The sequence below is a fragment of the Spermophilus citellus genome (assembly GCF_964194105.1).
Source record: "Spermophilus citellus genome assembly, chromosome: 3".
NCBI classification, from domain to species: domain Eukaryota; kingdom Metazoa; phylum Chordata; class Mammalia; order Rodentia; family Sciuridae; genus Spermophilus; species Spermophilus citellus.
The window spans coordinates 82,709,105-82,719,266 of NC_138184.1; positions in this window are offsets into that span (position 1 = coordinate 82,709,105).

Sequence of the window (10,162 nt, forward strand, 5' to 3'; positions counted from 1 at the left end):
GATCAGAGATATGAACAGAAAGTACTCCTTCAAGGGATGGCTGACAGCCCAACTATGTGTCAAATTTATGTTAATAAAGTAATTGAGCCACTTATAAATCAAAATCCTGAACTACAAATACTTCACTATATGGATGATGTATTATTAGCACACAAAGCTAAAAACACATTGCTAGAATGTTATGCCACACTTACAAATTTATTAAAAATTATAATCTAGAGATAGCAATAGATAAAGTACAATTAAATTTTCCAATTAATTATTTAGGCATTCTATTATCCTCAACCATGTTTTGTCCACCAAAAATTCAAATATGTGTAGATCAACTGAAATCACTTAATGACTTTCAAAAGTTATTAGGAGACATAAATTAGATAAGGCCTTATCTAGGTATTCCAACAGGAGAATTGGGACCTATATTTGATATCCTAAAATGTCCATCAGATCCAAATTCACCCCGAATGTTAACACCTGAAGCAAAAAGGCATTAAAAATCATTGAAACATATATGGAAAATATGCATTTGGATAGAAATGATATAAGTTTTCCTTTATTATTTATTGTACTACCAACAGAAAATATTCCTACAGGAGTATTTTGGCAAGAAGGTCCATTATTGTGGATACATTTATCTTATTCTCCTAACACTATTCTTACTAGGTTTCTTGAGGCTGTAGGACAATTAATACTCAAAGGAATAAAAACAGCAAAGGGAGTATTTCGAATTTCTCCCAATAAAATTATTACTCCATATACTATGAATCAAATTGATGAATTAGCTAATGAGTTAAATACTTGGGCAATAATCATGTGCAAATCTAATGTTTCATTTGATAACCACTTACCATCTAATCCTTTATTGTTTTTTGGTCATTGCATCATGTTATTTTTCCAAAAATGACAAGAAAAACACCTATCATGAATGTTCCAAATATATTCACTGATAGGTCAAATAATGGTACAGCAGCAATAGTTACACCTGATCAAACTTTTACATTTTTAGTACCCAAACAATCAGCTCAAAAGGTAGAGCTTAATGCAGTATTACAAGCTTTGTGATGCTTAAAGATTCTGTATTTAATTTATTTTCTGATAGTCACTATATAGTTAATGCTATAGTATCCCTTGAAGATGCTGGTAGGATTTCTCCTTCCTCTACTGTTTTCTCTTTGTTTTCCACTATACAAAGTTTAATCTGGGACAGAAAAGATCAATTCTTTATAGGACATATCAGGGCACATACAGGATTGCCGGGAGCCCTTAGTTTGGGCAATGATTTAGCAGATAAAACTACACATGACGTACATATTTTCTCTACACTAGAAGACGCTATAAATTTTCATAAAAGGTTCCATGTCAATGCTAATACTTTACAAAAGCATTTTAAAATATCTAAGGAACAAGCTAGACAAATAATAAAACAATGTCAAAATTGTGTGACCTTTTTACCACAAGTTAATCTTGGAATCAATCCTAGAGGACTGATACCTAACCATATTTGGCAAATGGACGTCACACATTTTCCAGAATTTCGAAAATTAAAACATTTGCATGTTACAGTTGATACTTCTTCTGGATTTTTGATGGGCTCCCTTCATGCTGGAGAAAAAAACTAAAGATGTTATAGCTCATTGCTTACAAAATTTTGCCACTGTGGGCATTCCAAAACAGTTAAAAACAGATAATGCCCCTGGTTATACTTCTACCTCTTTTAAACAATTTTGCTCATCATTTGGCATTACTCATATAACAGGAATCCCATACAATCCACAGGGACAAGGCATGGTTGAAAGAGCTCATCAAACTATTAAAATGTACATATTAAAGCAAAAAGACGGAATTGGGAAGGGGTATATATTCCCCAAAGATAAACTTAAAATAACCCTTTTTACTCTAAACTTTTTAAATTTGGATTCATCAGGACTTAGTGCTGCAGAAAGGCATATGTGTCCAAAAAATGTACATAAGCCCAAGTTACTTTGGAAAGATATGCTAACAGGACAATGGAAAGGTCCTGACCCAGTAATTGTCTGGAGTCGGGGGTCTTTTGTGTGTTTCCACAGGAAGAACAGCAGCCGATTTGGATTCCAGAGAGATTAACCAAGGTCCTGACCCAGTGATTGTCTGGAGTCGGGCCTGTTTGTGTGTTTCCACAGGGAGAACAGCAGCCGATTTGGATTCCAGAGAAATTAACTAAAGCGATTTCTACAGACCAAAAAGAAGATGATTTGGCTCAAATCCATAACAGCTGATATCCAAAACTCCAATTTGGCTATCCTTACATCTGCGACAGAACCAGGATGCTTTTTTCAATATCTATTTTATTATTGCCCTTTCCCATATCATGAAGTTCTATTTTGTTTTTGAGAACATACAGACCTAGATTAAGTTTTGCTGATCAGTTCTATTTTTTTTTTTGACTATAGAGTTTTTAAACATTGCAATGGAGATTTCACCTGTAAAAAGTTATAAGGCCTTTACTATTATGTTATGTGTTATATGTATTATGTGTGCACACTTGTGTTTTGGTTTATATGTTTGAATGTACGTATGTCCATATATCATATATGATGAGCGCTCATGAAAAAATGGATCCAAATTTTTTTTATTCACATGATTTAAATGGTTTAATTTAAATTGGGTAAATAACTGTTAATGATTGTTTTAATATGTAAACAAAAAAGGAGGTTAACAGATCTGTTTGTTTACTTTCACCTTTCCTTTTCATTATATTTAATAATTCTCTTCAAGATAATGTAAATTGTTACGAAAATTGTTTTCTTTTAGTGCCTTCTGGAATGTTACACAAGTTTTTCTTTAGCCATTATTGCTAGAATTCCTATCTTCATCCCAGTGCCAGTGAAGACAAAGATAAAACTAATCTACAGTTTCTGCAATTGCCATCACTGAACTGCTTACAGAACTTGCCTAAACTATGTGTCACTTGTATGCATTGTGAACTCACTTGAATGCATTGTGAACTATCTGTTGGTGCAGCGACTTGTGGTAATGTTGGGGTATTTTTGCTGATGATGTCATTGGTGATACAATTTTTCCAACAAGAGCCGTCAATTGGCTTGGTGTATCTTCCTCCCTTCTGCTTGTCATGACAAAGACCTCCACAGGTGTGGCTGTATAGTGGACTGGTAGTCAATGACGGGTAAGATCCAATTACAATGGTACCAACCTAAGACAGGAGGCTGACGCCCTGATGTCAGCTCATCCAAAGATGGGTAAGGACCATATGTAGTATTGGACAACCTAAGGCAGGCACAGTCCCTAAGCCACATGCTTGTTGTTTAAACAAAGAAGGGTAGATGTTGAGACCCATAGCCAAAGGGACCCCAGGAAACTTCCAGCTGCCAGCAAACTTCCAGCTGATAGCTGATGATTGGTTCACAGCAGCCCCAGCAACATATAGCTGATTGGCTCCTCTGCAGTGATGTTCATTGGGCTGTTTCCCCGCCCTTCAGACTGCAAAGCTGCTGATTGGCTCACAGCAGCCCCAGCAACATCTAGCTGATTGGCTCCTCTGCGGTGATGTTCTTTGCGCTGTGTCCCTGCCCTTTCAGACCACGGAGCTGCTCATTGGGGGACTTCTTTGGCTCTGCCCACGCAACCCAGCCAATCGGCCTCAAGAGCAGGAGGATTGTGGGAGGTGGTGAGGCTTGTGTGGGTGAGAGGCTTGTGGGAAGCCGGTGGTGGCAGTTGGGCTCTGAGGGTTTTTTCCTGAGGAGCTGTTTTGTTTGGCGTTTGTAGTTCTAAAAATAAAGTTAGTTTCTTTTGACAAGTGGCTCCTGAATTGTGCCCAGCCAGACTGCAGCACCCTGCCACTTCTCCTAGAACTGAAATAGCAGAGAAGTATCCAGAGCTCATGGGCCCAGCTGAGCTTTTAGCCACAGAAGCCCCAAATGGTAAGGGAATGTAGTCACTGGGAAGAAAAGAACGAGATACCCCAGACTGCCATTTGCTCTGCTGAGGATTTTTCTTGATGCCATCCTCTGGTCCCTGGGGATAGGATCTCTTATAGTATAGGATTCCAGAGGCTACCATTATTTTCATACCCACCATAACCCAATCTCATTAGCAAAAGCCAAGAAATGGCCAGCAAGGAACTTTAAGTTGGCACTCACCATTCATTGAGGACAGGGGCCAGAGTCTTCCCTGTGAATACAAATAGGTGACTCCTATGGAGCACAGGACAGGGTATAGCATGATCTTTGAGGTCAAACCAAAGAATCACACCCACATAGAGATGTCCTGTCAGCCTATTTGTGGTGTATCCTCGAGTATGAGGAATGACCATTTATGGTGGCTGACATCGTATATGGTCCTTTCTTCCACTGGAGTCCCCCACACTGGGATGGCATCTCTGCCTGACCTAGTTATAAAGGAGTTTTCATGCTGTCCCCACTACAGTTGTCTTTTAGGATCTTGCCATCGTTGTCACCCCTGTTGGCTCTTCCTGCTCCTCGGGATGTCAGGAATATGCTATTTCTTCTACCACTGCTGGTTCCCCACCACCAGTCCCTGCTGTGTGGAGGCCCCTTGGCAGCAGTAGAAATGAAGTCAGGTGCATGGTCATCTTTGCAGTGGAATCATTCCTGGTCCTTAGTGTTCACCAGACCTAGATTCTTCCGACCCTGGTTGTCTGTCCAGTGGAATCGGCAGAGTGGCTGAAAAAGGCTGGTGGCAGTTTAGGGACCTGGACTGTGCTCAGAAGCTCCTCTTCACTAATGGTAACGAATTACCTGGCATCTTGACATGTTCAGCGTCTGGAGCATGTCCTTGCTGGGCCCTCCTGTACATCTCTATGTGCACTTGTTCCTGAGGCACTTGTAATCCTAAAGTCAAATCTCTAATGTCAAAGGATGAACCTTGGGCCACTTGGGCTGTATGTGTGAACCAGAGGTGACTATACCTCTGCCTCCTCCAGGCATTGATCCACACCACCCCCCTCGAACCCCTGAAGCCCACTGGAGAGACCAACTGTTCCATCCCCAGAACTCGGCTGTGGAGTGATGCGGTTGCCTCTGGACTTTGCTTGATGGAATGCATCTGTCCACCCTCTGGCCTCCCGTGTCATTGAGTGGAATGATCCCTACTGGTAAATCCCAAGGGCACTTTGTAGTAACCACTGGATCCCAGAGTCGATGCCAGGGGACCCGCTGAGGTGGCCTCCCCAAGTTGGCACCAAATAAACCTTGTAGCTTCGTAGAAATGGAGTAGATGAAACTGAAGTTCAGCTTCCTACAGGAAGCCAGCACTTGGGATAAAGCAGGGGTTGATGGGATTAGAGCCTAGATGGGTCTAGGTCCATAGTTCAGTGCTGTTTGAGAGCAGAGTTGGCTCTTGTGGGATGAAACATGGAAGTGAAGAGGAAATAAAGAACCATCCCCTCCAGCTAAAAGACCGGCCATCTGCCGATTCCAAATGGCCCCAGACTGTATCCAACTCAGACTGAGGTCATTCCCCATTGGGAGCAGGAACCTGTCCAAATCGATCCACCAAGTGAGATTGCCTGTGTGTAGGAAGGAGGCCTAGGGTACCTTCTTCCAAAAAGCAGCTCTCTCAAAAGACCACACCAACGTAAAGATGCTCTGCCTTAATTAAAACTACAGAGACACATTCACTCTGTGAACACTCCCTAAGCACCATACTTGGGATCTTCGCACCTTCCTAAATGTAATAAAATCACTGTTAAACCACTAAAGTATAAATAACTGACCTGCGGATCCTGCCCATGATCCTATGACAATATATTTGCTAAAATTAAAATGATCCAGGGCTCATGGTAATCATGGAGCCATAGAAGAGGGAGAGGATGTCAGACCACACATGCCAACACATGCCACTGACACATGGATTACTTTTCCCTCTTCCCAAGTTGGCTCACTTGAAGATGCAAAAAGGAATCTTTCTGCCATGCATATATAACTTGCCCTCTGCATTCATCCAGCAAAACTTGAAAATTCCTACATCCCTTTCCCCTCCAGAAGGGCTGTGATGGCTGCCCTCTCTTTTAACCCATTCGCCTCCCGGCTACCCAGATGCCCGGCTGGGTCCTCAGCTGCTTCATCTGTTGGTGAGGCCATAAATCAGAGGCAGGGTCAGGCCTGGTCAGCTTGCTGATGGAATTAGAGTAACGAATGGGGAGTGGGGTGTTCAGATTAGTCTTTGCTCTGGAGCTGAAGGAGGAAGGCTGGTACTTTTGGATAAACTCGGCACTAACACATCCTGGGTCAGCAATTATGGTTTAAAGATCCCTTGGAAGGGGTTGAGGTAGAACCTCTCTGAGAAGCTGTGTCCACCTCTGTAGACCTGCCATGACTGAGAGGTGAGATCTGAAAGCCGGAGAGGGCCAGCTGCAGAAGACATAAGTGCTCTGTGCACAAGCTGAGCTACTCAGCAGTGGTAAAGGGGTGAACTGGATGTGGACAAGGGAGACTCAGATTATAATATAACCCCAGGTGGATGCTCCAGAGCAAGGCTCATTTGAGCAAAGCCACATTAGGCACAAACAAGCCAGGCTCCATGTCCCTTCTGTGCTCAATCCTGGGCTGGGGTGATCTGGGAAGCTCATGGTGACACTGCCAATGCTATGATAGATCCCAAAGGTGCCGTAGATGGGTGCAGTCCAACCGTTGAATAGTGACTTTCTCTTTGAATAAAAGCCCAGGACCTGTGGGACTGCCACGTGGATATCTTCCTCCCTGCTCCAGAATCCAGGCTCAATGGAGAGAGTGCTGCATCCAGATATGTCCACTTAACCTGCATGTCACTCTTGGGAATCTTCTCGGTCTGTGGACATGGCGGCAGTACGTTTTCTGTGATCCTCGGGGTAGTCCGAGCACGAGGGGACTTGAATGGCCTATTCAATGCGTGGGCCCATCCCCCTGTAGACTTCAGCAGAAGGGCTGGAAGCTGTGCATTCCCTCCAGTCTTCATGTCTCCAGGCGTCTGCATTGGATGAAGACCCAAAATCATGGGTGCAAGTGGTTTACCTGATGGGATTCCAGAAAGCAAGAGGACAAAGGGAAGAGGCCACTGGGGTTGGAAGGCTGCCTTCAGGAGTGTCCTACCCCCAGGGCTTCCAGGAGCGTGATGAGCACTGACTCACCACAGGCAAAGTGACAGAGAAGCTCAAACACTAGAAATGGGCAGCTGGAGTGACTGCAGGGAAGGGATAAGGGACATGGGGTGGGAGGTCAATGGGATAGCAGATAACTTTTTAAAAATGGTCTCCAGTTTCCCCAGTTCTCCCAAAGGCCGCACCCAAGGACTCTCATCAACTTCCCTTGATCTGGGAGGTTCACCTGACTACTCTCCAGCATATGTACTAAGAAGGGGGTAGCTGTACCCCAGTCTTCCTGCTCTCCATGGTGGGGGTATGAGGGGGAGGGGAATTCATGTCCTCCAAGGGGAGGACAGAAGGCACAATCTCTAGGATTTATAAGATGCCAGGGGTCAATCCCCATCTCCATGGCTTCCCCTCCTATCTAGACCAGATCTGTTTTACTTCTGGCCTGTGCCAGATAGCCCGTGTCTCGCTTTCAACGGAGTTCAGCCCGCAGAGACGAGGCAGGACCTAGGGTAGGAGGGAGCGGTGGGACAGCTAGTCTCCAATAGCAGGGGCTTTGCCCTTTCTCAGTCCTCTAGATGCGGTTCCCCAGAGCATGGCTCCCTTCATCCCTCAGGTCTCTACTCATGTGCCACCTTCTTCTTGAGACCTTCTCTATCATAATTAACATTGTAACTTTGCCCCCCTCCTCCTTTATTTTCTACACCCCAATGAGGATTTCTTTGTCTTCCCCACTTGGAACCCAGAGCTCCACAAGGGCTAGGATTCTGCATCTGTCTCTGCTAAATCCCCAGCAGCTGATGACTATGAGTTTGGAGTGATGATGGCTTATGAATCCATTCCCCAGAAAATGCCCTCAATGTAGATAACAATGTCGCCCACCTAACTCTTCCCAGGGCCACCTCCATTCCGGGGTTAGTCTAGGAAAGGTGTGAAGCCCACCTCCCCTCACCTCAAATTAGGGTAGTTCTGGGAGATCATCCTGGGACAGAGCTCTCCATGGGTCAGCAGACGCCTCTGACAGGTGCATTACCCTCTAGTTTCTCCAAGGGGTAGCCCACTCTTCTGCCTCCAGTTCCACATGGGTTGTGTTCCTGAGGTCCCACCTGGGAACTCAGCCTTCCACCTGTGCCACTTGCTGTGAGAAGGATCTGATACCTCTTCAATATTTACCAGCACACCACTACTTCCATGAAAACCACCAGCTTTCCAGGGAGAGATCCTGATTTCATGTCAGCCAACTTCCATGGTACAAATTATTCCTACCATGGCAATTCCAAACTACCACCTGGACATGTCTGCATGTGAACTCGGCGAGAGATTTGCAAAATCCCTAATCAATAGGAGCTGACTCTGGGAGAATGCTTGTCCTGGGCCAGCCTTCCCATGCACGTGTCAGTGGAACAAAAATATCTTGAAGCAACCTGTGTCTACTTTCTTGTCTTACTAGTGAACGGATTTTCTGTTTTTAGCTGCAGTCTGAAATGGTCGAGTGGACTCTTTGGCAGAACAGGCAGGAGCTGAGAGCTAGAAGGAGGCAGTGTTAGGGGCAGGAAACTTGCTACCTCCCCCTGGATCACTCAAGGTATTTTAAAACCAAAAAGTTGGCAAAGAATCCTTGCCCAGTTCCCCAAACACCTTCACTGAAGCCCTCTTATGGTGCTCTAAAAAGTGTTTTTGCAAGTGGGGAGGACGAAAAAGGTCCTGCCCTCACCCATCCCCCAACCCCTAAAAGAAACTCATGGGTTCTGACACCTGGGTATTGCAGGCAAGCCGGGAACTCTCTGGACAAAGCCATATTCAGCCATCAATAGTGGCATTCACAGATGTCACAGCTCTAGATGGAACAACACTTCCAGGGTCTCCAAGGCTTGGTCACCTGGCTACAGAAAGGCCATGATCAGCTGCAAGCATGTCAATCTGGCTTTTGCCGACAGACTTTTGACATTAGAGTAAGATCTTCTAGGATGGACTGGAGTCTGGCAACACTAGCCCCACCTTCTCACCTTGCAATAAGCTGATAGAGTGAAACCAGAACCTGTCCTGAAGTCACAGGGTCACAACCGGCAGGATGAACTTGAGGACCCTCCAAAAGCAATGGTGGGTATAGTAGATCTGAAAACTGGCACCTTCCATGGCAGAGTTTGATTTGAGCAGCCGATCTTAGCCAAGCAGGAAAATAACCTGTTGCTAACCCAACATTCCCACCACCCACTGGGGCCTCATCATGGCTGCTTGTAATCAGCTGGAAATTGGGGCCTCCTGGTTAAGGTTTCCCTTCCCCTGGCAGCTGAACCTCCTCTATCTCTTTGAAGATGACAGGGCTTTAGTATGCCTTTAAAGTGAATTTTTCGCTCTGCATTTTATTATAATTAATGACCAGAAAATCTTCTCTTTCCCCTCTCTTTATCTCTTAAATATGTTTCTTTCCTCTTTTAAAAGTGCAATATTTCTTTTAAACTGGGGTATGGATGAGCCTGTCCCTAGCAGGGCAGGTCCAGCTTCATCTGTCAACTTGATTATGCAAAGCCTACTTTCCCCTGGCATCTGAGGTGGATTTCAGAGCTATGAGTCACGTGGGCTTCAGGCTTGCAACCTGGGGAGCAGCCGTCTCCTGGAGTCCATGCGCCAGATGCAGCCTGAATTTCAGAGAGTCCCTCGAAGGCCCCGATGACTAAATGGTCCAGACTTTGAACACGTACATGCACTAGCACAATCATGTAGTCTTCTGAAGTGGGCTGTGACAGTCATGAACTATTCCAGGATTAATTCCCTTAGAAGAAATACATCGGGGATCCTGGAAGAGAAAAGGACATTATATAAAAGCTAAATAGGAGAAAGCGTGTACTTCAGTTAATAATATTTAATATAACACTTATTATAACAAAAGTCCCACTTTTAATGAAAGATGTTAATCCTAAGGAAAAGTAGACACAGGTTCATGAGGGAACTCAGTTAGCTTCAATTTTTTGTAGAACTAAAACTCTTGTAAATTTTTAAGTGGGGAAAATACATTGGCAGTCGCTCACAACTGAGGATTTGCTGGTCAAGGGTGCAGAGACTTACCTTCGTAGTAAACAT